The sequence below is a fragment of the Dendrobates tinctorius genome, unplaced genomic scaffold (assembly GCF_039654945.1).
Source record: "Dendrobates tinctorius isolate UK_male_01 unplaced genomic scaffold, ASM3965494v1 ptg000136l, whole genome shotgun sequence".
Lineage (NCBI taxonomy): Eukaryota > Metazoa > Chordata > Amphibia > Anura > Dendrobatidae > Dendrobates > Dendrobates tinctorius.
In genome coordinates, this window is record NW_027361804.1 from 7,825,848 (window position 1) to 7,853,115 (window position 27,268).

General features: G+C 47.4%; 1 long non-coding RNA gene across 1 annotated transcript in view; it reads right to left on the reverse strand.

Moving 5' to 3' along the window:
• Nucleotides 1-19,478: 19,478 nt before the first annotated feature.
• LOC141048565 (uncharacterized) overlaps nt 19,479-27,268 on the reverse strand; it is a 133,489-nt gene continuing 125,699 nt past the window's right edge. The window contains exons 3-4 of the long non-coding RNA XR_012220087.1: nt 20,132-20,306; nt 19,479-20,023 (exon numbers count right to left, since the gene is read on the reverse strand). This is a non-coding gene — a long non-coding RNA (uncharacterized lncRNA). The remainder of the gene's footprint in view (nt 20,024-20,131; nt 20,307-27,268) is intronic.

Consider the following 27,268-nt stretch of genomic DNA (forward strand, 5'->3'; position numbering starts at 1 on the left):
GTGCTCAGCTCAATCTGAGTCCTGGTGTGGAAGGAGTCACAGAAGGGAGTTCTTGGCAGCTATTCAGGAGGAAGGCTGCAGTCGGTCGCTGGACTCTGTGCTGGAGCTTTAGCACAGAGAGAGCTAAGTTTTCTGTTTCCCCTGTTTGTGACTTTCCTTATGTGTGTTCTAGTGCAGTGGTGGGATTAGTCTCCGCACCGACCTTTTCCCTAGTTAGGGTTTAGGTTTAGGGCTTGCTAGGGTATTAAGGCACGCGTGCGGCGACAGGCGAGGAGCCTGTATAGGGAATGTGAGGAGTGTAGGGACGCTGCCTCAGGGGAGCTCAGGAGGTCTCCACGTCCCCCTTTCCCTATCGCAGGGCCCACCACTGTAATTGTTCCCTGTGTTTACCCTTATTATTTAAATTCGCCAGCTGGAGGCGGGGTATCCAGTTTTACGTGTATTTCTTAAATTCGCCAGCTGGAGGCGGTATATCCGGCTGCACGTCCCATTATTGTTTAAATTCGCCCTGCTGGAGGCGCTGTATCCAGGATCACGTGTGTCATAAATTCGCCCTGCTGGAGGCGCTGTGTCCAGTCACACGTGATCATTACATTAACACCAACCATAAAAATTTTTTTTCTGCTGAGCCATGGACCTAATGCAAACCTTTACCCAGGTACTGCAGACCCTTACTGAAGAGATTAGGGGGCTGCGCGGTGAGTTGGTGCAGCAACTGCAGCTGTTGGTGGGCTTTGGAGGTTTGATTCAGGCACAGGCTCAGCCAGAACCCAAGATATCTCTCCCAGACCGGTTTTCTGGAGGGAGAGATCAATTCTTGGTATTTCAGCAAGCCTGTAAATTATATTTCAGGCTGCGCCCTCGTTCTTCAGGGAGCGAAGAGCAACGGGTGGGAATCATTATGTCCCTTTTGAAGGGTGATCCCCAATCCTGGGCCTTCTCCCTGCCGGACGATTCACCATCTTTAGAGTCCGTGGACGAGTTTTTTGCGGCTTTGGCGCTTGTGTATGGGGATCCTGATGGCTTCACCCTGGCGGAATCCCGACTCCGTAGGTGTAAACAGGGAGCTCGGGTCGCTGAGGAGTACTGCTCCGAGTTTAGGAGATGGGCCACTGACACTCAGTGGAATGACCCTGCACTTAGGAGTCAATTTGTGCAGGGTCTGTCTCCTAAGTTGCAGGACACTCTGGTGCAGTACGCCGCCCCCAGGTCGCTGGAGGCCGCCATGTCCCTCGCCATCCGGGTGGATAGACGCCTTAGGGAAAGACATGCACAAAATGTGCCCCCTGTAGTCCTCTCCGGGGGGAGGACCCCCCCGGTACGGTTGGAACCCAGGCAGCCCGGTGTTGTTGGTACAAATAGGGGGTTGCCTGGGGTTCGCCGTGGTGGGGGGGTATGCTTTTCCTGTGGGAAGCCGGGCCATTTCATGGGAGCCTGCCCAGGGCGTGCCAAGTCTCCGGACGAACCTGTGCAAGTAGGAGGTGTTGGGTTGTGTTCAGGCCTGCCTACGGTTCAGGGAGTGGTGTCGGCATGTTTTTCCTGTGGGCAGACTGGTCATTTCTTTAAGGCTTGCCCATTACGTGCCAAAATATCTGTGTCATCTCAGAAGCCGCAGACCCCTGGTCGTTTGGAGGGAGGCAACCAGGGAGTGTACATTTCCTCCATTTTGCCCTCCCAAGGTATTATGTCAGCAGAAGTGTTGGCTGGCGGGGTACCGGAGGTGGTACCGGTGCTTGTGGACAGCGGAGCAGGAGTCAGTCTGGTGGATGCTCGCTTTGTCCAGACTCATGGCCTGAAGTGTAGGACGCTGGCCCAACCTATAAGCGTCCAGGCCATTAACTCTGTTCCACTGAGTCAGGGGAGCCTTACCCAAGTCGTAGAGAATATCCATGTACGTATAGGACATCGTGAGGAGTCCTTGTCATGCTACGTCTTGGAGGGAATGCCAGTACCTATCGTTTTAGGCTTCCCTTGGCTGAAAAAACACAACCCGGGGATAGATTGGCCGAGCTAGGGAAGTAGTCAGCTGTGGGCAGTCGTGTGGGGGCTGCTGCCTTTAGACTACTGTCTCTGCCGTCTCTCTTCAGGGGACCCCTTCCTCTCCTGTGAGAGCAGCGATTGTGCGGCGGGGGAGTAGGGGCAAGTTCCAGCCCTCGCCACTTGCAAACCCTGTGAGGAGCAGACCTCGTGGTGGAAAGGGTTGGAGGGTGGTGAACCCTATGGTGTAGTGCGGGGGTGTGAGTGTGGTGACACAGGGGGACGCCTCTGTGGTCAGGTCCAGAATGAGTTCACCAAGTTTTATGACAAACGAATGTGTGGAATAAACGTTCAGGTCCGGACCTGTGTGTGAACGAGCGTGTATGTGTGCCACCAAAAAACATCTTGTGGAAATGTGTTGTGGAGCCTGATCAGCTCATAACAAACAAGCATACTCATACATAAACTCGTTCCCCAGGTCGGCGCTGTGGAGATGGGTGGTTCCTCCAAAATAAACTTTATTGCCAATACCAGCTGTGTATTTGTCTTATACCTGAAGTGTCAGGTAATGGTGGGGTGAACTTGGGATCGGGCCGTCCCCGCTGTAGGTGTTTCCCTAATGAGGGGTGGTCTTGAGGGTCCAGAGGCCCCTCATTAAGGAGGGGGTACTGTCATGATCCAGTGTTGGATCTGGCGGTATTAAATTGACAAAGTGAACTTTTTTTTACTTTGTCAGGTTCAGGGTGTCTTGACTGTCTCCGGTGGTGGTGAGTGGTATCGCACCTTAGCTTTAGTTTTAGGTTAATGTGCACGTTAATTACATGACAGGTGTTAGGCTCTATAAAGGACAGCCAGGGGTTTTCAATCACTGTTGGTGTTAGTTGTTCATTTGCAACCAACCTTGGTGGTGGAAGGAGCTGAAGAGAGTGCTCAGCTCAATCTGAGTCCTGGTGTGGAAGGAGTCACAGAAGGGAGTTCTTGGCAGCTATTCAGGAGGAAGGCTGCAGTCGGTCGCTGGACTCTGTGCTGGAGCTTTAGCACAGAGAGAGCTAAGTTTTCTGTTTCCCCTGTTTGTGACTTTCCTTATGTGTGTTCTAGTGCAGTGGTGGGATTAGTCTCCGCACCGACCTTTTCCCTAGTTAGGGTTTAGGTTTAGGGCTTGCTAGGGTATTAAGGCACGCGTGCGGCGACAGGCGAGGAGCCTGTATAGGGAATGTGAGGAGTGCAGGGACACTGGCTCAGGGGAGCTTAGGAGGTCTCCACGTCCCCCATTCCCTATCGCAGGGCCCACCACTGTAATTGTTCCCTGTGTTTACCCTTATTATTTAAATTCGCCAGCTGGAGGCGGGGTATCCAGTTTTACGTGTATTTCTTAAATTCGCCAGCTGGAGGCGGTATATCCGGCTGCACGTCCCATTATTGTTTAAATTCGCCCTGCTGGAGGCGCTGTATCCAGGATCACGTGTGTCATAAATTCGCCCTGCTGGAGGCGCTGTGTCCAGTCACACGTGATCATTACAGATAGCTCCCCCTCTATACATCTGCACAGTAATAGCGCCCCCTCTATACATCCGCACAGTAATAGCGCCCCCTCTATACATCCGCACAGTAATAGCGCCCCCTCTATACATCCGCACAGTAATAGCGCCCCCTCTATACATCCGCACAGTAATAGCGCCCCCTCTATACATCCGCACAGTAATAGCGCCCCCTCTATACATCCGCACAGTAATAGCGCCCCCTCTATACATCCGCACAGTAATAGTGCCCCCTCTATACATCCGCACAGTAATAGCGCCCCCTCTATACATCCGCACAGTAGTAGCGCCCCCTCTATACATCCGCACAGTAGTAGCGCCCCCTCTATACATCCGCACAGTAATAGCGCCCCCTCTATACATCCGCACAGTAGTAGCGCCCCCTCTATACATCCGCACAGTAATAGTGCCCCCTCTATACATCCGCACAGTAATAGCGCCCCCTCTATACATCCTGTGGATCAGAAACAGAATCCACCCCAGACCTCTGAGACACAAACAGACCCCAGATTTACCCCCTAAGAATACAGATCAGACCCCCAAACCTTACAGACCTCAGACCTTTATATAGATCTGGGCTCTGTATATTTTACAGGGTCTGGTCTGGGGGATATGTATAAGAGGGGCTGTCGCTGCTCTGTATTTGTATTCGGCCCCCTATCTTCCGGGTGCGGTCACTTTCCGATCTGAGGGCCAGGACTCGCTCCTGTGTGTAGTTCCCTGTGCTTACAGCAGGTGGCGCCATTAGCCTTGCACTTAGCCCTGATGACTTTCTCTGCTCCTCTCCCTTTATGGCTGCAGACAATTATTGAAAACCGCCTTCGGTCACAGCTGCAGCTTTGTTACTATTGCATCTGTGCACTGCAGGGTTCATTCCTCCTATATACTGCCACCTATAGCTTGGTTCATCCTGAACCACCTGGTGCATGTGATGAATGGTGGCAATCACACAGGACACAGTGCCCGGGTGTTAAAGTGGCGTATTCTGAACATTGCTGTCAATGAAGTGGTCATTATTATTATTTATTATTATAGCGCCATTTCTTCCATGGCGCTTTACATGTGAGGAGGGGTATACATAATACATACAAGTACAGTAATCTTACACAAGTCACGACTGGCCCAGGAGGAGAGGGGACCCTGCCCGCGATACAGTGGATGAGGGTAGAGCTGGTCGTGCAGCGGCTTGGTGGATCGGTGGATACAATTAACCTCTCCGGTGCCGCTCTCTGTATATTAGTGGCTCCTAAGTGCGGTGCAGCCTCCGCTGCTTTCTGGCCTTTAGGAGCTGCCCCCCCTCCCATTGCCTATCATAAGGGAACGTTACGATGCTGATATTACATCCGCCAGACATTATATCACTGCGCCCTTATCTCCACACTTTACCCTAATCTCCATTCTCCAGCCTTTATCTCCACTCTCCGACCCTTATCTCCGCGCTCCGGCCCTTATCTCCGCGCTCCTGCCCTTATCTCCGCGCTCCGGCCCTTATCTCCGCGCTCCGGCCCTTATCTCCGCGCTCCTGCCCTTATCTCCGCGCTCCTGCCCTTATCTCCGCGCTCCTGCCCTTATCTCCGCGCTCCTGCCCTTATCTCCGCGCTCCGGCCCTTATCTCCGCGCTCCTGCCCTTATCTCCGCGCTCCTGCCCTTATCTCCGCGCTCCGGCCCTTATCTCCGCGCTCCGGCCCTTATCTCCGCGCTCCGGCCCTTATCTCCGCGCTCCGGCCCTTATCTCCGCGCTCCGGCCCTTATCTCCGCGCTCCGGCCCTTATCTCCGCGCTCCTGCCCTTATCTCCGCGCTCCGGCCCTTATCTCCGCGCTCCGGCCCTTATCTCCGCGCTCCGACCCTTATCTCCGCGCTCCGACCCTTATCTCCGCGCTCCGGCCCTTATCTCCGCGCTCCTGCCCTTATCTCCGCACTCCGGCCCTTATCTCCGCGCTCCGGCCCTTATCTCCGCGCTCCGGCCCTTATCTCCGCGCTCCGGCCCTTATCTCCGCGCTCCGGCCCTTATCTCCGCGCTCCGGCCCTTATCTCCGCGCTCCGGCCCTTATCTCCGCGCTCCGGCCCTTACCTCCGCTCTCCGGCCCTTATCTCCGCGCTCCGACCCTTATCTCCGCGCTCCGACCCTTATCTCTGCGCTCCGGCCCTTATCTCTGCGCTCCGGCCCTTATCTCCGCGCTCCGGCCCTTATCTCCGCGCTCCGACCCTTATCTCTGCGCTCCGACCCTTATCTCTGCGCTCCGACCCTTATCTCTGCGCTCCGACCCTTATCTCTGCGCTCCGACCCTTATCTCTGCGCTCCGACCCTTATCTCTGCGCTCCGACCCTTATCTCTGCGCTCCGACCCTTATCTCTGCGCTCCGACCCTTATCTCTGCGCTCCGACCCTTATCTCTGCGCTCCGACCCTTATCTCTGCGCTCCGACCCTTATCTCTGCGCTCCGACCCTTATCTCTGCGCTCCGACCCTTATCTCTGCGCTCCGACCCTTATCTCTGCGCTCCGGCCCTTATCTCTGCGCTCCGGCCCTTATCTCTGCGCTCCGACCCTTATCTCTGCGCTCCGACCCTTATCTCTGCGCTCCGACCCTTATCTCTGCGCTCCGACCCTTATCTCTGCGCTCCGACCCTTATCTCTGCGCTCCGACCCTTATCTCTGCGCTCCGACCCTTATCTCTGCGCTCCGACCCTTATCTCTGCGCTCCGACCCTTATCTCTGCGCTCCGACCCTTATCTCTGCGCTCCGACCCTTATCTCCGCGCTCCGACCCTTATCTCCGCGCTCCGACCCTTATCTCCGCGCTCCGACCCTTATCTCCGCGCTCCGACCCTTATCTCCGCGCTCCGACCCTTATCTCCGCGCTCCGACCCTTATCTCCGCGCTCCGACCCTTATCTCTGCGCTCCGACCCTTATCTCTGCGCTCCGGCCCTTATCTCCGCGCTCCGACCCTTATCTCTGCGCTCCGACCCTTATCTCTGCGCTCCGACCCTTATCTCAGCTCTCAGGCATCATTATAGGTCGCCTCCTCACAAGTAAAAAAACAAACAAAAAAACGTTTTCTTATATCTGTACAAGTTTTATTAAAGCTCCAAAAAGAAGAGACCCCCGAAATATCACAGCTGAACCCAGAGCCTCAAACTCATCCAGACCCCAAACCAAAGCCCTAAACATAGATTCTGACCCCAGAACAGACCCTGTAACAAACATCAGCCGGTCTTAGATCGGACCCCTCATCTCATTCAGGCCCCTAAAAGTGTTCAGACCACATGTCACAGCTTAATCTGAGCCCAAATATACACTCAAACCCCAGACCAAACCCCTAAACTAATACAGACCCCCAACCAGACCCCTGATATTCAGAGCATCCTGGGGCTGCAGTGCGTGGTGGCATCTTCTATCCTGAGAGGTAGCAGTAGCTGTGGGCCAGCAGGGGGCAGCAGTGATTGGTAAATTCCATCAGACATTGGTAGGAAGCCTCAGTGAGAATCCTGAGAGCTAACAGGAAGACAGCAGGGAGCTGCACTAACATCCTGCACCAAGGGCCAGCAGAACTCTGCTTGCAGCTCTGGCTGTGAGTGGAGTAAATCATTACTAAGTGCTGCAGATTTCCTGTAAATTCGATTTTGTTGATGCGTTAACAGAGGAAATGTGTTGGGTCCAAAAATTAGAAAAAAACTTCATGACACGAAACTGGTGAAACAGGTGAATCCGCAGCGCGGAGACGAGAAGGAAAGTGACGAGGACGGTGTCACCATGACACCTGGGCATCATTAACGAGCGAGGCTCTGAAGGAGACAGATTCTGAGATGTACACGGCTCAGCAGTCAGTATCACACAGGAGAGGATTAGATACACGGCTCAGCAGTCAGTATCACACAGGATAGGATTAGATGCACGGCTCAGCAGTCAGTATCACACAGGATAGGATTAGATGCACGGCTCAGCAGTCAGTATCACACAGGATAGGATTAGATGCACGGCTGAGCAGTCAGTATCACACAGGAGAGGATTAGATACACAGCTCAGCAGTCAGTATCACACAGGAGAGGATTAGATACACGGCTCAGCAGTCAGTATCACACAGAAGAGGATTAGATACACGGCTCAGCAGTCAGTATCACACAGGATAGGATTAGATACACGGCTCAGCAGTCAGTATCACACAGGATAGGATTAGATACACGGCTCAGCAGTCAGTATCACACAGGATAGGATTAGATACACGGCTCAGCAGTCAGTGTCACACAGGATGGGAATAGATACACGGCTCAGCAGTCAGTATCACACAGGATAGGATTAGATACACGGCTCAGCAGTCAGTATCACACAGGAGAGGATTAGATACACGGCTCAGCAGTCAGTATCACACAGGATAGGATTAGATACACGGCTCAGCAGTCAGTGTCACACAGGATGGGAATAGATACACGGCTCAGCAGTCAGTATCACACAGGATAGGATTAGATACACGGCTCAGCAGTCAGTATCACACAGGATAGGATTAGATACACGGCTCAGCAGTCAGTATCACACATGATAGTATTAGATACACGGCTCAGCAGTCAGGATCACACAGGATAGGATTAGATACACGGCTCAGCAGTCAGTATCACACACGATAGGATTAGATACACGGCTCAGCAGTCAGTATCAAACACGATAGGATTAGATACACGGCTCAGCAGTCAGTATCACACAGGATGGGAATAGATACACGGCTCAGCAGTCAGTATCACACATGATAGTATTAGATACACGGCTCAGCAGTCAGTATCACACAGGATAGGATTAGATACACGGCTCAGCAGTCAGTATCACACAGGATACGATTAGATACACGGCTCAGCAGTCAGGATCACACAGGAGAGGATTAGGTACACGACTCAGCAGACAGTATCACACATGATAGTATTAGATACACGGCTCAGCAGACAGTATCACACATGATAGTATTAGATACACGGCTCAGCAGTCAGTATCACACAGGATAGGATTAGATACACGGCTCAGCAGTCAGTATCACACAGAAGAGGATTAGATACACGGCTCAGTAGTCAGTATCACACAGGAGAGGATTAGATACACGGCTCAGCAGTCAGTATCACACCGGAGAGGATTAGATACACGGCTCAGCAGTCAGTGTCACACAGGATGGGAATAGATACACGGCTCAGCAGTCAGTATCACACAGGAGAGTATTAGATACACGGCTCAGCAGTCAGTATCACACAGGAGAGGATTAGATACACAGCTCAGCAGTCAGTGTCACACAGGATGGGAATAGATACACGGCTCAGCAGTCAGTATCACACAGGATAGGATTAGATACACGGCTCAGCAGTCAGTATCACACAGGATACGATTAGATACACGGCTCAGCAGTCAGGATCACACAGGAGAGGATTAGGTACACGGCTCAGCAGACAGTATCACACAGGATAGTATTAGATACACGGCTCAGCAGTCAGTATCACACAGGATAGGATTAGATACACGGCTCAGCAGTCAGTATCACACAGAAGAGGATTAGATACACAGCTCAGCAGTCAGTATCACACAGGATAGGATTAGATACACGGCTCAGCAGTCAGTATCAAACACGATAGGATTAGATACACGGCTCAGCAGTCAGTATCACACAGGATAGGATTAGAAACATGGCTCAGCAGTCAGTATCACACAGGAGAGGATTAGATACACGGCTCAGCAGATAGTATCACACAGGAGAGGATTAGATACACGGCTCAGCAGTCAGTATCACACAGGAGAGGATTAGATACACGGCTCAGCAGTCAGTGTCACACAGGATGGGAATAGATACACGGCTCAGCAGTCAGTATCACACAGGATAGGATTAGATACACGGCTCAGCAGTCAGTATCACACAGGATAGGATTAGATACACGGCTCAGCAGTCAGTATCACACAGGATACGATTAGATACACGGCTCAGCAGTCAGGATCACACAGGAGAGGATTAGGTACACGGCTCAGCAGACAGTATCACACATGATAGTATTAGATACACGGCTCAGCAGTCAGTATCACACAGGATAGGATTAGATACACGGCTCAGCAGTCAGTATCACACAGAAGAGGATTAGACACACAGCTCAGCAGTCAGTATCACACAGAAGAGGATTAGACACACAGCTCAGCAGTCAGTATCACACAGGATAGGATTAGATGCACGGCTCAGCAGTCAGTATCACACAGGATAGGATTAGATGCACGGCTCAGCAGTCAGTATCACACAGGATAGGATTAGATACACAGCTGAGCAGTCAGTATTACACAGGAGAGGATTAGATACACAGCTCAGCAGTCAGTATCACACAGGAGAGGATTAGATACACGGCTCAGCAGTCAGTATCACACAGAAGAGGATTAGATACACAGCTCAGCAGTTAGTATCACACGGGATAGGATTAGATACACGGCTCAGCAGTCAGTATCACACAGGATAGGATTAGATACACGGCTCAGCAGTCAGTATCACACAGGATAGGATTAGATACACGGCTCAGCAGTCAGTATCACACAGGATAGGATTAGATACACGGCTCAGCAGTCAGTATCACACAGGATAAGATTAGATACATGGCTCAGCAGTCAGTATCACACAGGATAGGATTAGATACACGGCTCAGCAGTCAGTATCACACAGGAGAGGATTAGATACACGGCTCAGCAGTCAGTATCACACAGAAGAGGATTAGATACACGGCTCAGCAGTCAGTATCACACAGGATAAGATTAGATACACGGCTCAGCAGTCAGTATCACACAGGATAGGATTAGATACACGGCTCAGCAGTCAGTATCACACAGGAGAGGATTAGATACACAGCTGAGCAGTCAGTATCACACAGGAGAGGATTAGATACACAGCTCAGCAGTCAGTATCACACAGGATAGGATTAGATACACAGCTCAGCAGTCAGTATCACACAGAAGAGGATTAGATACACAGCTCAGCAGTTAGTATCACACAGGATAGGATTAGATATACGGATCAGCAGTCAGTATCACACAGGATAGGATTAGATACACGGCTCAGCCTTCAGTATCACAGAGGAGAGGATTAGATACATGGCTCAGCAGTCAGTATCACACAGGATAGGATTAGATACACGGCTCAGCAGTAAGTATCACACAGGAGAGGATTAGATACACGGCTCAGCAGTAAGTATCACACAGGAGAGGATTAGATACACGGCTCAGCAGTCAGTATCACACAGGAGAGGATTAGATACACGGCTCAGCAGTCAGTATCACACAGGAGAGCATTAGATACATGGCTCAGCAGTCAGTATCACACAGGAGAGCATTAGATACACGGCTCAGCAGTCAGTATCACACAGGAGAGGATTAGATACATTGCTCAGCAGTCAGTATCACACAGGAGAGCATTAGATACATGGCTCAGCAGTCAGTATCACACAGGAGAGCATTAGATACACGGCTCAGCAGTCAGTATCACACAGGAGAGCATTAGATACACAGCTCAGCAGTTAGTATCACACAGGATAGGATTAGATATACGGATCAGCAGTCAGTATCACACAGGATAGGATTAGATACACGGCTCAGCCTTCAGTATCACAGAGGAGAGGATTAGATACATGGCTCAGCAGTCAGTATCACACAGGATAGGATTAGATACACGGCTCAGCAGTAAGTATCACACAGGAGAGGATTAGATACACGGCTCAGCAGTAAGTATCACACAGGAGAGGATTAGATACACGGCTCAGCAGTCAGTATCACACAGGAGAGGATTAGATACACGGCTCAGCAGTCAGTATCACACAGGAGAGCATTAGATACATGGCTCAGCAGTCAGTATCACACAGGAGAGCATTAGATACACGGCTCAGCAGTCAGTATCACACAGGAGAGGATTAGATACATTGCTCAGCAGTCAGTATCACACAGGAGAGCATTAGATACATGGCTCAGCAGTCAGTATCACACAGGAGAGCATTAGATACACGGCTCAGCAGTCAGTATCACACAGGATAGGATTAGATACACGGCTCAGCAGACAGTATCACACAGGAGAGCATTAGATACATGGCTCAGCAGTCAGTATCACACAGGAGAGGATTAGATACACGGCTCAGCAGTCAGTGTCACACAGGATAGGATTAGATACACGACTGAGCAGACAGTATCACACAGGATAGGATTAGATACACGGCTGGTTGTTTCTGGCTGTTGGATGTGGTAGTGAAGGGTTAATCCCGCTCGCGCGCCGCTGTCCTATATGTCGCACATGTAATAATATAATCGCCATCATTACGATTATCAGGAAGAATTGGGTTTAATGCAGAAAACATCCCTCCCCCCCCCAACGGTGCGATTGTTTGTTGCTATGGAAACTGTTAATCTGGAAAGGAAATGAATTTATTGCAGGGTCCTATGGATGAGATAATGAAATGAGAAATTCCAGGAAAAAGAACCCCCAACCCCGGCTTAAAGGGGCACCGCACCTATTCACAAGAGAATCCAATCTACTCCTTGTTATCAGCCAAAGGAATAAAGTGCCTGGAAGTGTCACATACTCCCTGCACCCCATATCCACAGGCATCACTGATGTCAGCAACCTCTCATAAAATGCTGCTGAACTGTCAAAACACAACAATTTAAGAGTTACTGGCCCTTTAATTAGCAAAAAATAATTTTATAATCCATTAGCTGGTAGTGTGCCCATTCATTCTACTTCCAAAAGGCAGGGAGCTCCCCCTAGTGGTGGCTGCAGACAGGATCTTATCATGTGTCTCTGTATACAGGAAGCTCCCCCTAGTGGTGGCTGCTGACAGTATCTTATCATGTATCTGTATATAGAGAGCTCCCCCTAGTGGTCACTGCAGACTGGATCTTATCATGTATCTGTATATAGAGAGCTCCCCCTTGTGGTGACTGCAGACAGGATCTTATCATGTATCTCTGTATACAGGGAGCTCCCCCTAGTGGTGGCTGCAAACAGGATCTTATCATGTATCTCTGTATACAGGGAGCTCCACCTATTGGTGGCTGCAGACAGGATTTTATCATGTATCTCTGTATACAGGGAGCTTCCCCTAATGGTGACTGCAGACAGGATCTTATCCTGTGTCTCTGTATACATTGAGCTCCCCCTAGTGGTGACTGCAGACTGGATCTTATCATGTATCTGTATATAGAGATCTCCCCCTAGTGGTGGCTGCAGACTGGATCTTATCATGTATCTGTATATAGAGAGCTCCCCCTAGTGGTGGCTGCAGACTGGATGTTATCATGTATCTGTATATAGAGAGCTCCCCCTAGTGGTGGCTGCAGACAGGATCTTATCATGTATCTGTATACAGGGAGCTCCCCCTAGTGGTGACTGCAGACATGATCTTATCATGTATCTGTATATAGAGAGCTCCCCCTAGTGGTGGCTTCAGACAGGATCTTATCTTGTATCTCTGTATACAGGGAGCACCCCCTAGTGGTGGCTGCAGACAGAATCTTATCATGTATCTCTGTATACAGGGAGCTCCCCCTAGTGGTGGCTGCAGACAGGATCTTATCATGTATCTCTGTATACAGGGAGCTCCCCCTAGTGGTGGCTGCAGGCAGGATCTTATCATGCATCTCTGTATACAGCGAGCTCCCCCTAGAGGTGTGTTGTGAGTTCATTTTTCCCTTCACCAGTGAGGTCTGATAAACTCCCTCTTCTGGCGAAGGAAGGTAGTGAGGCTGATTACCAAACAGCTGAGCAGGTAGATGATGACTGGGTCACAGGAACTGATGACTGGATATAAGGCAGCCGACGCCCTGCTGCCTTGCCGGTGATTTTCCTGCTGGATTCTTGGAGACCAGTCTGATTTCTGCTTCTCAAAGCTAAGTTTTGCTCTGCCTTTTGTTCACTTTAGTTCTGGTTTTGTTTGCCTTGTTTTTTGGAGTTCAGCCATCCCCGGCCGGGGGTGAGCTGAATTCCATTTTTGTCTCTGATCTGTTTATCTCTGGCTCTGTCTTCAGAATATACCTGAGTGCTGATATAGTCTTTTTGAAGCCTAGCGACTTCAGGGCCTGTTTTTCCTATCAGTCTGTTGGTTCATTTTTGGGTAGGGTTTTTGCGGATTGCAGACAGCAGCTTTTCTATCCTGTCCTATTTAGTTAGCTTGGGCCCCATCATTTGCTCAACCTATCTTTCTATCTGTGTTAGTGTTTTTTCATCTTGCTTCACAGTCATTATATGTTGGGGGCTGCCTATTGCTTTGGGGTCTGCTCTGGGGCAGTTTAGATTTCCCCTTTCTGTCTTTAGGCTAATTTAGTTCTCTGGCTGTGATTGAGGGGTCTAGGGCACCGTAGGAACCCCCCACGGCTACTGCTAGTTGTGGATAGGTTCAGGGGTCTGCAATCCGATAGCTGCCAACTTTTCTGGTTTTCTGGACTTAGCTATTATTTTTGTTTTTTCCTCCTTCGGTGACTCATCCATAACAGTGGTGGCTGCAGACAGGATCTTATCATGTATCTCTGTATGCAGGGAGCTCCCCCTAGTGGTGACTACAGTCAATCTTATCATGTATCTCTGTATACAGGGGGCTCCCCCTAGTGGTGACTGCAGCCAGGATCTTATCATGTATCTCTGTATACAGGGAGCTCCCCATAGTGGTGGCTGCAGACAGGATCTTATCATGTATCTCTGTATACAGGGAGCTCCCCCTAGTTGTGGCTGCATACAAGATCTTATCATGTATCTCTGTATACAGGGAGCTCCCCCTAGTGGTGGCTGCATACAGGATCTTGTCTTGTATCTCTGTATACAGGGAGCTCCCCCTAGTGGTGGCCACATACAGGATCTTGTCATGTATCTGTATACAGGGAGCTCCCCCTAGTGGTGGCTGCAGACAGAATATAACTGTATTTGGTGTGGATCTTTATGTCAGTAAATGCCGCTCTCGGTGATGTAATTATAGAATATCATTCTAAGATTGAAACTCGTTTGAGTGAAGTACGGTAATGAGTGATCATTGTTCGATGAGAAGGCCGGTAATAAAGAATTGATCAGTAGTCGCCGCACCGCTCAGAGGTCGGTGCTCTGAGATGTGAGTTGATCTTGTTGGGTCTTTGATTGTTATGATGAGACTTTGCTGACCTCGTCCTCCTGGTGAGATTGTCTGGAAAGATTAAGAGGCTTTTTCCACTGTTAAAGGGGTGAGGCTCTGACAGAAATGATTTTAATTTTATGTTGATGCCGAGAACCTGCATAATTGAACTCTTTCCACAGCAGCCGGTTTGTTACAATGTATTCAGCCTGTAGAATCCTGGATTCCAATCCGATTACATTGTAAGAACAATGGAGATGACGTTTCTTGTCACAGCGAATTATTGAGCAGATAAATGATCGATGATCGGAGGTAATGACGACTGCTCCGCTTCACTGACAGCAGAGATCTTGGGAATAGTGGGGAAGTATGTCAGGTTGGGATTCCCCTTTAATGTTCTAGCACCGGGCGCCGGGTCACGTTCCTGGATCCCTCCCGGGTCACGTTCTTGGATCCCTCCCGGGTCACGTTCTTGGATCCCTCCCGGGTCACGTTCTTGGATCCCTCCCGGGTCACGTTCTTGGATCCCTCCCGGGCCACGTTCCTGGAACCCTCCCGGGCCACGTTCCTGGAACCCTCCCGGGCCACGTTCCTGGAACCCTCCCGGGCCACGTTCCTGGAACCCTCCCGGGCCACGTTCTTGGATCCCTCATGGGTCACGTTCTTGGATCCCTCATGGGTCACGTTCTTGGATCCCTCATGGGTCACGTTCTTGGATCCCTCATGGGTCACGTTCTTGGATCCCTCCCGGGTCACGTTCTTGGATCCCTCCCGGGTCACATTCTTGGATCCCTCCCGGGTCACGTTCTTGGATCCCTCCCGGGTCACGTTCTTGGATCCCTCCCGGGTCACGTTCTTGGATCCCTCCCGGGTCACGTTCCTGGATCCCTCCCGGGTCTCGTTCCTGGATCCCTCCCGGGTCTCGTTCCTGGATCCCTCCCGGGTCTCGTTCCTGGATCCCTCCCGGGTCTCGTTCCTGGATCCCTCCCGGGTCGCCACGTCTCTGTTGCCCAAGTTATTTCTAGGAATCTTTATTTCAGAGATGTCTTCCTTTGACGGCGTGGCCCCATGCCGAGTTCTGTGATTACCTCAATTATCCCCGGCAAAGCCAGGACTGAAGGCACGACGATTTATATAACACCGCCGGAGTCAGCCTGACCTTTCCAGGAAAAGTGCGAGCTGTAAAAAGCCGACTTATTCCGAGAGAAGTAAACAATTCGAAGTCGCCCAAAAGTAAACTCTACTGTATATAGAGCAGGAAAAACCAACCAATCAGAGGACAGAGACTCAGACCTGTACTGTATATAGAGTGAGAGAAACCAACCAATCAGAGGACAAAGACTCAGCCCTATACTGTATGTAGAGCAGGAGAAACCGACCAATCAGAGGACAGAGACTCAGCCCTGTACTGTATATAGCGCAGAAGAAACTGACCAATCAGAGGACAGAGACTCAGCCCTATATTGTACATATAGCGAGAGAAACCGACCAATCAGGGGACATGGAGGGAGGTCTTGGAGCTGCCATGAGATGAATCCAAATTAGACAAGCCAATTCACATGTGGAGGGTGCACATCCACTCGGGGTACAGGATAATGACACTGACACTGGGGGTACGGGATAATGACACTGACACTGGGGGTACGGGATAATGACACTGACACTGGGGGTACGGGATAATGACACTGACACTGGGGGTGCGGGATAATGACACTGACACTGGGGGTACAGGATAATGACACTGACACTGGGGGTACGGGATAATGACGCTGACACTCGGGGTACAGGATAATGACACTGACACTCGGGGTACAGGATAATGACGCTGACACTGGGGGTACAGGATAATGACGCTGACACTCGGGGTGCAGGATAATGACACTGACACTCGGGGTACAAGATAACGACACTGATACTCGGTGTACAGTATGATGACACTGACACTCAGGGTACAGGATAATGACACTCGGGGTACAGGATAATGACGCTGACACTCGGGGTACAGGATAATGACGCTGACACTCGGGGTACAGGATAATGACGCTGACACTCGGGGTACAGGATAATGACGCTGACACTCGGGGTGCAGGATAATGACACTGACACTCGGGGTACAAGATAACGACACTGACACTCGGGGTACAGGATGATGACACTGACACTCAGGGTACAGGATAATGACACTCGGGGTACAGGATAATGACGCTGACACTCGGGGTACAGGATAATGACGCTGACACTCGGGGTACAGGATAATGACGCTGACACTCGGGGTACAGGATAATGATACTGACACTCGGAGTACAGGATAATGACACTCAGGGTACATGATAATGACACTGACACTCGGGGTACAGGATAATGACACTGACACTCGGGGTACAGGATAATGACGCTGACACTCGGGGTACAGGATAATGACACTGACACTCGGGGTACAGGATAAAGACACTGACATTCGGGGTACAGGATAATGACACTGACACTCGGGGTACAAGATAACGACACTGACACTCGGGGTACAGGATAATGACACTGACACTCGGGGTACAGGATAATGACGCTGACACTCGGGGTACAGGATAATGACACTGACACTCGGGGTACAGGATAAAGACACTGACACTCGGGGTACAGGATAATGACACTGACACTCGGGGTACAAGATAACGACACTGACACTCGGGGTACAGGATGATGACACTGACACTCAGGGTACATGATAACGACACTGACAATAGGGGTACAGGATAATGACGCTGACACTTGGGGTACAGGATAATGACACTGACACTCGGAGTACAGGATAATGACACTCAGGGTACAGGATAATGACACTCGGGGTACATGATAACGACACTGACAATAGGGGTACAGGATAATGACGCTGACACTCGGGGTACAGGATAATGACGCTGACACTCGGGGTACAGGATAATGATACTGACACTCGGAGTACAGGATAATGACACTCAGGGTACATGATAATGACACTGACACTCGGGGTACAGGATAATGACACTCGGGGTACAGGATAATGACACTCGGGGTACAGGATAATGACACTCTGGGTACAGGCCATTTTTACTTGGATGCTGATAATTGGAGGTTGATGACACTACATGAGAAGTGAGATGTTCCAGTCTCTTTATAAGATTGCAGTACCCTGTGGCTCTGGCAGGGGGCGCTCTTACTGTACATTACTGTATATGGAGAGGAGCTTTATATGAGATTTCTTATTCAAGGGCTCAGCACTTCATATTCTGCTCATCTGATCTTCACTTACAGGTTTTGTACTTTTCCTCCTTTAGATTTAAGAATATTGTCAGGACACATCCAGGAAAGACGCCATAATGTCCTGCGACAAGACGAGGGGCCGGTGGACACCAGCCATGCAGAAGTGACTGGACTAATAACACCGCCATACACAGCCAAAATAATACCGCCATAGAGAGTCGAAATAATACTGCTATACACAGGCCAAATTATGCCGCCATTCAGAGCTCCCCGTAGTGGTGACTGCAGACAGGATCTTATCATGTATCTCTGCATACAGGGAGCTCACCCTAGTGGAGGCTGCAGACAGGATCTTATCATGTATCTCTGTATACAGGGAGCTCCCCCTAGTGGTGGCTGCAGACAGGATCTTATCATGTATCTCTGTATACAGGGAGCTCCCCCTAGTGGTGGCTGCAGACAGGATCTTATCATGTATCTCTGTATACAGGGAGCTCCCCCTAGTGGAGGCTGCAGACAGGATCTTATCATGTATCTCTGTATACAGGGAGCTCCCTCTAGTGGTGACTGCAGACAGGATCTTATCATGTATCTCTGTATACAGGGAGCTCCCCCTAGTGGTGGCTGCAGACAGGATATTATCATGTATCTCTGTATACAGGGTGCTCCCCCTAGTGGTGTCTGCAGACAGGATCTTATGTATCTCTCTATACAGGGAGCTCCATCTAGTGTTGGCTGCAGACAGGATCTTATCATGTATCTCTGTATACAGGGAGCTCCCCCTAGTGGAGGCTGCAGACAGGATCTTATCATGTATCTCTATCTACAGGGAGCTCCCCCTAGTGGTGGCTGCAGACAGGATCTTATCATGTATCTCTATCTACAGGGAGCTCCCCCTGGTGGAGGCTGCAGACAGGATCTTATCATGTATCTCTGTATACAGGGAGCTCCCTCTAGTGGTGACTGCAGACAGGATCTTATCATGTATCTCTGTATACAGGGAGCTCCCCCTAGTGGTGGCTGCAGACAGGATATTATCATGTATCTCTGTATACAGGGAGCTCCCCCTAGTGGTGGCTGCAGACAGGATCTTATCATGTATCTCTGTATACAGGGAGCTCCCCCTAGTGGTGGCTGCAGACAGGATCTTATCATGTATCTCTATCTACAGGGAGCTCCCCCTAGTGGAGGCTGCAGACAGGATCTTATCATGTATCTCTGTATACAGGGAGCTCCCTCTAGTGGTGACTGCAGACAGGATCTTATCATGTATCTCTGTATACAGGGAGCTCCCCCTAATGGTGGCTGCAGACAGGAGCTTATCATGTATCTCTGTATACAGGGAGCTCCCCCTAGTGGAGGCTGCAGACAGGATCTTATCATGTATCTCTGTATACAGGGAGCTCCCTCTAGTGGTGACTGCAGACAGGATCTTATCATGTATCTCTGTATACAGGGTGCTCCCCTTGTGGTGTCTGCAGACAGGATCTTATCATGTATCTCTCTATACAGGGAGCTCCCTCTAGTGTTGGCTGCAGACAGGATCTTATCATGTATCTCTGTATACAGGGAGCACCCCCTAGTGGTGGCTGCAGACAGGATCTTATCATGTATCTCTGTATACAGGGAGCTAGTGGTGGCTGCAGACGGGATCTTATCATGTATCTCTGTATACAGAGAGCGCCCCCTACTGGTGTCTGCAGACAGGATCTTATCATGTATCTTTGTATACAGAGAGCTCCCCCTAGTGGTGACTGCAGACAGGATCTTATCATGTATCTCTGTGTACAGGGTGCTCCCCCTAGTGGTGGCTGCAGACAGGATCTTATCATGTATCTCTGTATACAGGGACCTCCCCTACTGGTGGCTGCAGAAAGGCTCTTATCATCTATCTCTGTATACAGGGAGCTCCCCCTAGTGGTGACTGCAGATGGGATCTTATCATGTATCACTGTATACAAGGAGCTCCCCCTAGTGGTGGCTGCAGACAGGATCTTATAATGTATCTCTGTATACAGGGAGCTCCCCCTAGTGGTGCTTTCATTTAGAATGTATTTGTTGGAGGTTGCAGTCATTCTCTCCTCTTGTGACAATGAGTATTGACATATGAACATCTCCTTTATTTTATGTTTATCTGTCTTTGGGGTCCGTGTCTCATGATTTTTCTCCATCTTGGTGCTGAAGGATAAATCTGTTGGTAATAAATTAAACAGAATTTTTTGCCATTTACTTATTCATTTACAGAAATAAATAGAAAAAAAAACCCCATAACAAGAATCCACTAGGAGCTCAGTAACACCTGTTGTGTGAAGCCATGAATCACACCTTCTATTTCTGAGTCTTCAAATCCATCAGCGATCCTCAGTCCAGCAGCCATTAGTCACTGACAGGGAGGACGGAAACCCTCCGAGCGCCGAACCGGAGCGATAACCACGGGCATGACATCCAGTAATTAATATTACACAATGTGCAGACTGAGAGAAGAGATGGAACGGTTAAATCATCACACATGAGAAGCTCTAGACATAACATACAATCATAGCTAATGTTTAATTATTACATAAAGAGGCAGTATTATAGTAGTTACATTCTTGCACATAGGAGCAGTATTATAGTAGTTATATTCTTGTACATAGGGGCAGTATTATAGTAGTTATATTCTTGTACATAGGAGCAGTATTATAGTAGTTATATTCTTGTACATAGGAGCAGTATTATAGTATTTATATTCTTGTACATAGGGGCAGTAATATAGTAGTTATATTCTTGTACATAGGGGGCAGTATTATAGCAGTTATATTCTTGTACATAGGAGCAGTATTATAGTAGTTATATGGGCAGTATTATAGTAGGTATATTCTTGTACATAGGGGCAGTATTATAGCAGTTATATTCTTGTACATAGGAGCAGTATTATAGTAGTTATATTCTTGTACATAGGAGCAGAATTATAATAGTTATATTCTTGTACATACAAGCAGTATTATAGTAGTTATATTCTTGTACATAGGGGGCAGTATTATAGTAGTTATATTCTTGTACATAGGGAGCAGTATTATAGTAGTTATATTCTTGTACATAGGAGCAGTATTATAGTAGTTATAGTCCTGTACATAGGGGCAGTATTATAGTAGTTATATTCTTGTACATAGGGGCAGTATTATAGTAGCTATATTCTTGTACATAGGAGCAGTATTATAGTAGTTATATTCTTGTATATAGGAGCAGTATTATAGTAGTTATAGTCCTGTACATAGGGGCAGTATTATAGTAGTTATATTCTTGAACATAGGAGGGAGTATTATAGTAGTTATATTCTTGTACATAGGAGCAGTATTATAGTAGTTATATTCTTGTACATAGGGGCAGTATTATAGTAGTTATATTCTTGTACATAGGAGCAGCATTATAGTAGTTATATTCTTGTACATAGGAGGGAGTTTTATAGTAGTTATATTCTTGTACATAGGGGGCAGTATTATAGTAGTTATATTCTTGTACATAGGAGGCAGTATTATTGTAGTTATATTCTTGTACATAGGGGCAGTATTATAGTAGTTATATTCTTGTACATAGGGGCAGTATTATAGTAGTTATATTCTTGTACATAGGAGCAGTATTATAGTAGTTATAGTCCTGTACATAGGGGCAGTATTATAGTAGTTATATTCTTGTAAATAGGGGCAGTATTAGTTATATTTGTGTACATAGGGAGCAGTATTATAGTAGTTATATTCTTGTACATAGGAGCATTATTATAGTAGTTATAGTCCTGTACATAGGGGCAGTATTCTAGTAGTTATATTCTTGTACATAGGGGCAGTATTATAGTAGCTATATTCTTGTACATAGGAGCAGTATTATAGTAGTTATATTCTTGTATATAGGAGCAGTATTATAGTAGTTATAGTCCTGTACATAGGAGCAGTATTATAGTAGTTATATTCTTGTACATAGGAGCAGTATTATAGTAGTTATATTCTTGTACATAGGAGGGAGTATTATAGTAGTTATATTCTTGTACATAGGAGCAGTATTATAGTAGTTATATTCTTGTACATAGGGGCAGTATTATAGTAGTTATATTCTTGTACATAGGAGCAGTATTATAGTAGTTATATTCTTGTACATGGGGGCAGTATTATAGTAGTTATATTCTTGTACATAGGAGGGAGTATTATAGTAGTTATATTCTTGTACATACGAGCAGTATTATAGTAGTTATATTCTTGTACATAGGGGCAGTATTATAGTAGTTATATTCTTGTACATAGGAGGCAGTATTATAGTAGTTATATTCTTGTACATAGGGGCAGTATTATAGTAGTTATATTCTTGTACATAGGGGCAGTATTATAGTAGCTATATTCTTGTATATAGGAGCAGTATTATAGTAGTTATATTCCTGTACATAGGAGCAGTATTATAGTAGTTATATTCTTGTACATGGGGGCAGTATTATAGTAGTTATATTCTTGTACATAGGAGGGAGTATTATAGTAGTTATATTCTTGTACATACGAGCAGTATTATAGTAGTTATATTCTTGTACATAGGGGCAGTATTATAGTAGTTATATTCTTGTACATAGGGGGCAGTATTATAGTAGTTATATTCTTGTACATAGGGGGCAGTATTATAGTAGTTATATTCTTGTACATAGGGGGCAGTATTATAGTAGTTATATTCTTGTACATAGGGGGCAGTATTATAGTAGTTATATTCTTGTACATAGGGGCAGTATTATAGCAGTTATATTCTTGTACATAGGGAGCAGTATTATAGTAGTTATATTCCTGTACATAGGGGCAGTATTATAGTAGTTATATTCTTGTACATAGGGGGCAGTATTATAGTAGTTATATTCTTGTACATAGGGGCAGTATTATAGCAGTTATATTCTTGTGCACGGGGCAGTATTATAGTAGTTATATTCTTGTACATAGGGGCAGTATTATGGTAGTTAAATTCCTGTACATAGGGGCAGTATTATAATAGTTATATTCTTATACATAGAGGCAGTATTATAGTAGTCAGAGTCTTGTACATAACGGCAGTATTATAGTAATTATATTCTTGTACATAGGGGGCAGTATTATAGTAGTTATATTCTTCTAGATAGGGGCAGTATTATAGTAGTTATATTCTTATACAGTGAGGCAAAAAAGTATTTAGTCAGTCAGCAATAGTGCAAGTTCCACCACTTAAAAAGATGAGAGGCGTCTGTAATTTACATCATAGGTAGACCTCAACTATGGGAGACAAACTGAGAAAAAAAAATCCAGAAAATCACATTGTCTGTTTTTTTTTCATTTTATTTGCATATTATGGTGGAAAATAAGTATTTGGTCAGAAACAAAATTTCATCTCAATACTTTGTGATATATCCTTTGTTGGCAATGACAGAGGTCAAACGTTTTCTGTAAGTCTTCACAAGGTTGCCACACACTGTTGTTGGTATGTTGGCCCATTCCTCCATGCAGATCTCCTCTAGAGCAGTGATGTTTTTGGCTTTTCGCTTGACAACATGGACTTTCAACTCCCTCCAAAGGTTTTCTATAGGGTTGAGATCTGGAGACTGGCTAGGCCACTCCAGGACCTTGAAATGCTTCTTACGAAGCCACTCCTTCGTTGCCCTGGTGGTGTGCTTTGGATCATTGTCATGTTGAAAGACCCATCCATGTTTCATCTTCAATGCCCTTGCTGATGGAAGGAGGTTTGCACTCAAAATCTCACGATACATGGCCCCATTCATTCTTTCATGTACCCGGATCAGTCGTCCTGGCCCCTTTGCAGAGAAACAGCCCCAAAGCATGATGTTTCCACCACCATGCTTTACAGTAGGTATGGTGTTTGATGGATGCAACTCAGTATTCTTTTTCCTCCAAACACGACAAGTTGTGTTTCTACCAAACAGTTCCAGTTTGGTTTCATCAGACCATAGGACATTCTCCCAAAACTCCTCTGGATCATCCAAATGCTCTCTAGCAAACTTCAGACGGGCCCGGACATGTACAGGCTTAAGCAGTGGGACACGTCTGGCACTGCAGGATCGGAGTCCATGGTGGTGTAGTGTGTTACTTATGGTAGGCCTTGTTACATTGGTCCCAGCTCTCTGCAGTTCATTCACTAGGTCCCCCCGCGTGGTTCTGGGATTTTTGCTCACCGTTCTTGTGATCATTCTGACCCCACGGGGTGGGATTTTGCGTGGAGCACCAGATCGAGGGAGATTATCAGTGGTCTTGTATGTCTTCCATTTTCTAATTATTGCTCCCACAGTTGATTTCTTCTCTCCAAGCTGGTTGGCTATTGCAGATTCAGTCTTCCCAGCCTGGTGCAGGGCTACAATTTTGTTTCTGGTGTCCTTTGACAGCTCTTTGGTCTTCACCATAGTGGAGTTTGGAGTCAGACTGTTTGAGGGTGTGCACAGGTGTCTTTTTATACTGATGACAAGTTTAAACAGGTGCCATTACTACAGGTAATGAGTAGTGTTGAGCATTCCGATACCGCAAGTATCGGGTATCGGCCGATACTTGCTGTATCGGAATTCCGATACCGACTTCCGATATTTTTTCAATATCGGAATTCGGCATCGGAATCGGAAGTTCAGTTGATTGACGGCCTGACGTCATCATGATGCGCGGTGTGTGCGCATCATGATGCGCCGTCATTTCGGGCCTTCCGGGGGTCTCTGCCGGCCTGCCGGGGGGCTGTGCCGGCCTGCCGGGGGGCTGTGTGGACTGCCCGGGGTCTGTACCGGCCTGCCGGGGGGCTGTGCCGGCCTGCCGGTGGTCTGTGCACCCTGTGGGGGTCTGTACCGGCCTGCCGGGGGGCTGTGCCGGCCTGCCGGGGGGCTGTGCTGATGTCCGGGGGTCTGTGCAAGCATCGTCCGATGGGACTACAAGTCCCATCGGGCGATGCCTGCTACCATGACAGTGATTGACACATTAGCCAATGATGGGACAGTAGTAGTCCCATCATCCGGCTAATGTGTTAAATGTTAAAAAAAAAAAAAAAATACTACATACATACTACATGCATGCTACATACATACTACATGCATGCTACATACATACTACATATATACTACATACATACTACATACATACTGCATGCATGCTACATACATACTACATATATACTACATACATACTACATACATACTGCATGCTACATACATACTACATACATACTACATGCATGCTACATACATACTACATATATACTACATACATACTACATACATGCTACATACATACTGCATGCTACATACATACTACATATATACTACATACATACTACATACATGCTACATACATACTGCATGCTACATACATACTACATATATACTACATGCATGCTACATACATACTACATATATACTACATACATACTACATACATGCTACATACATACTACATGCTACATACATACTACATATATACTACATACATGCTACATACATGCTACATACATACTACATACATACTACATACATACTACATACATACTACATGCATGCTACATGCATGCTACATACATACTACATGCATGCTACATGCATGCTACATACATACTACATGCTACATACATACCACATACTACATACATACCACATATATACTACATACATACTACATACATACCACATATATACTACATACATACAATACATTCATACAATACATACATAGACATACAGTACATATAACATAGAGTAACATACTTACCAATACTTGTCACATTGTTCCCCGAAGCCATTGTCTTTTCCGGGATAAATATTAACATAACAAACCACAAAAATACTCACCCACGATCCGAAGCAGTCCACGAGTGTGTCCCACGACGATCTTGGGTAGAGAACGGCAGCATCAGATGATGCTGCCGTTCTCTACGGGCTGCAGGAATCCAATGACGGAAGGTAGGTATCCTTCCGCACTGTATTCCTCCGCCACTTAAAAAAAAAAAGTCCCTAGTCTCACTTTATGCCATTGCTGTGTGGGAAATTCCCACATGTAGTATGTATGTAGTATGTATGTAGTATATATGTAGTATGTATGTAGCATGTATGTAGTATGTATGTAGCATGTATGTAGTATGTAGTATGAATGTAGCATGTATGTAGTATGCATGTTGTATGTATGTAGCATGTAATTTTTTTTTTTTTTTTTACATTTAACACATTAGCCGGATGATGGGACTACTACTGTCCCATCATTGGCTAATGTGTCAATCACTGTCATGGTAGCAGGCATCGCCCGATGGGACTTGTAGTCCCATCGGACGATGCCTGCACAGACCCCCGGAGCCTGCACAGACCACCGGCAGGCCGGCACAGCCCCCCGGCAGGCCGGCACAGCCCCCCGGAGCCTGCACAGCCCCCCGGCAGGCCGGCACAGCCCCCCGGCAGGCCGGCACAGCCCCCCGGAGCCTGCACAGCCCCCCGGCAGGCCGGCACAGCCCCCCGGCAGGCCGGCACAGCCCCCCGGAGCCTGCACAGACCACCGGCAGGCCGGCACAGACCACCGGAGCCTGCACAGACCCCCTGGCAGGCCGGCACAGCCCCCCGAAAGGCCCGTACAGACCCCAGAGAGGCTGTACAAGGGCAGGAAAGGGTTTTTCTTATTCCGATACCGGAAGTCCCATAGACTTGAATGGGACTTCCGGTATCGGAATCGGCGATACCGATACTTTTTTTAAAGATCGGCCGATACCATCCGATACGATACTTTGAAGTATCGGACGGTATCGCTCAACTCTAGTAATGAGTGGAGGAAAGAAGAGACTCTTAAAGAAGAAGTTACAGGTCTGTGAGAGCCAGAAATCTTGATTGCTTGTTTCTGACCAAATACTTATTTTCCACTATAATATGCAAATAAAATGAAAAAAAAACAGACAATGTGATTTTCTGGATTTTTTTTTTCTCAGTTTGTCTCCCATAGTTGAGGTCTACCTATGATGTAAATTACAGACGCCTCTCATCTTTTTAAGTGGTAGAACTTGCACTATTGCTGACTGACTAAATACTTTTTTGCCCCACTGTACATAGGGGCAGTATTATAGTAGTTATATTCTTCTACATAGGGGGCAGTATTATAGTAGTTATATTCCTGTACATAGGGGGCAGTATTATAGTAGTTATATTCTTATACATAGGAGCAGTATTAAAGTAGTTATATTCTTGTACATAGGGGAAGTATTATAGTAGTTATATTCTTATACATAGGGGCAGTATTATAGTAGTTATATTCTTGTACATAGGGGGCAGTATTATAGTAGTTAAATTCTTATACATAGGAGTAGTGTAATAGTAGTTATATTCTTGTACATAGGGGCAGTATTATAGTAGTTATATTCTTGTACATAGGGGCAGTATTATAGTAGTTATATTATTCTACATAGGGGACATGTGATGGTGTGATATGCTATGTGGATG